Source organism: Lagopus leucura, unplaced genomic scaffold, assembly GCF_019238085.1.
Source record: "Lagopus leucura isolate 7727_CA_CO unplaced genomic scaffold, USGS_WTPT01 25-24_obj-0_obj, whole genome shotgun sequence".
Taxonomy (NCBI): domain Eukaryota; kingdom Metazoa; phylum Chordata; class Aves; order Galliformes; family Phasianidae; genus Lagopus; species Lagopus leucura.
The window spans coordinates 9,323-11,116 of record NW_024962506.1 but is presented as its reverse complement, the minus strand read 5'-3'; the positions used below and the strand labels follow the sequence as shown (position 1 = coordinate 11,116).

Below are 1,794 nucleotides of genomic sequence, written 5' to 3'. Positions count from 1 at the left end.
AGTTTCAGATGGAAATCTTTCTCTGTTTCCTGGTGAGATCAAGCATCAGAGTCCACCTGCCAAGAAGTCCTAGGAAGAACTCACCACATAGTGAATTTTGATCTATTTTCATTTTTATTTCCTGCTCTTCATGAGAACTAGGAAGGCAGATCAGGCTCCACCATCCATTGAGAGATGTGCGTTAGCAAGACTTCCACTAATTCTTGGAGAGCACCCATCCTCTTGCAATTGCTAGCCAAATCTTTTGTTCTCTGTGGGCCGTTGGTAATTTATTTGTGACTCATCTCTGGCAAGGGAATCCCAAGCCTCTTGGAGTAGCCTGGGAGAATTCACAGTGATTGATGTCTTCAGAAGATGAGTGTACCCCTGTTTTCCTGTCTCAATTTTTCAGTCTGTATTTGCTCTCTGTCCAGAGAAATCCCGAATAGCGTTGTAGTAACAATCTCTTGTGGAGACCCAGCTGGCCAAATGACAGAAACAGAGGAAGGTTGACAACTTGACAACTTGAAATGCAGCTTCAGTTAGTCTCAATGAAGGATTTGGAGTAAGAAGTGGTGTAATGCATTCCTCCAGATGGGTAGGATGGGATCAGTGTTGCCTGTCAGAACAGCTTGGATGCTGGAAGGAAGGAGAAATCATTGTAGAAACCATTTGAACCAATGGCAAGTCTTATAAAAAGGTTTCTTACTGGGTTTGCAGCCCATCTTATTACCCCAGAATGGTCGCTTTAAAGAGCAGGCATAAACTCACCCTAGCTATTGCAAGCATGTTTTCTGCAAGATGAAATGTTTGGCGTCTGTAAGTATCAGAAAGGAGCCTTTTGCATAAATCATGCCAAAAAGCACTCAAATCTGACAAGTGCCTTGAGACCACTTACAGGTTCACCCCTAAATTCCAATTTCCAAGAGCAGTGTCGCAAGCTGTAAACTCCTCTAATACATCAACTCTGACATAAGAAGATTCAGTAATGGGGCCACTGGATGGAGGGACTTTCTGCCATCCAAGGATGTACAGATGAGTCTGGCAAACTGAGCTTCAGCAACACCCTAATTCCGGCGCTCTGCACCAGGAGCAAAAAGGCATTGCCTTCACTCAGCTGCAAAACTCACATCTCCTTCACCCTTTACCTTCCACCTCTTACTTCCCAGGTCATAGCAACAGAGCCAGCTGCTGGCATAGTCAGTTTCTGGACATGAATATCTGACTTCGCCTGCAGGATTGTCCAGTGAATCAGACATCTCATCCTTTTTTCTTGAAAATAGGGAAATAATGATTGTCATTCTTTCCTTAGCACACATAAATTTTTCTCTAATCAGAAAGAAAATGTATGTGGCACCTCTGCACTTGGAATAGTCACCGGTGGTCGTGAACTCCCCCCATACATTTTTTCTCTTGCTGAAATGCCTCCATAAATAAAACAATCCTCCATAAAACAGCAGGGAAAATCCACTCCCAATGAGACTCCTCGATGGCAGTGGGAGCGTAAGACTGAGTCCGAAAGGTGGGGATAAGCAGCTGCCCCCTGCTTGCTCACGCAGACAACTGTCTCTGAGCCGCTCGCTTCTCCTGGTGATTTATGAAGCCCTTTGATCAGAAGCGAGTTTTAATTGCCTGAACCGCAGAATCTGACAAGTGCTTCATCAAGTCAAAAAAAGAAGACTCCTCCCCACGCCCTGCACTTCTCCTTGGATTCACTCCCAGTAGGATTTTAGGAACCCACCCAAACCCTAAACCCATCTTTCACGATAACTGCTTGAAAATGACAGAAAAAGACGGAAAAAAAAAAAAAAAAAG

General features: G+C 44.3%; 1 protein-coding gene across 1 annotated transcript in view; it reads right to left on the bottom strand.

The window, feature by feature from the left end:
* Window positions 1-379: 379 nt before the first annotated feature.
* TWIST1 (twist family bHLH transcription factor 1) overlaps window positions 380-1,794 on the bottom strand; it is a 10,320-nt gene continuing 8,905 nt past the window's right edge. The window contains exon 2 of the mRNA XM_042890714.1: window positions 380-618. The gene's annotated coding sequence lies outside the window, so the exon portion shown is untranslated. The remainder of the gene's footprint in view (window positions 619-1,794) is intronic.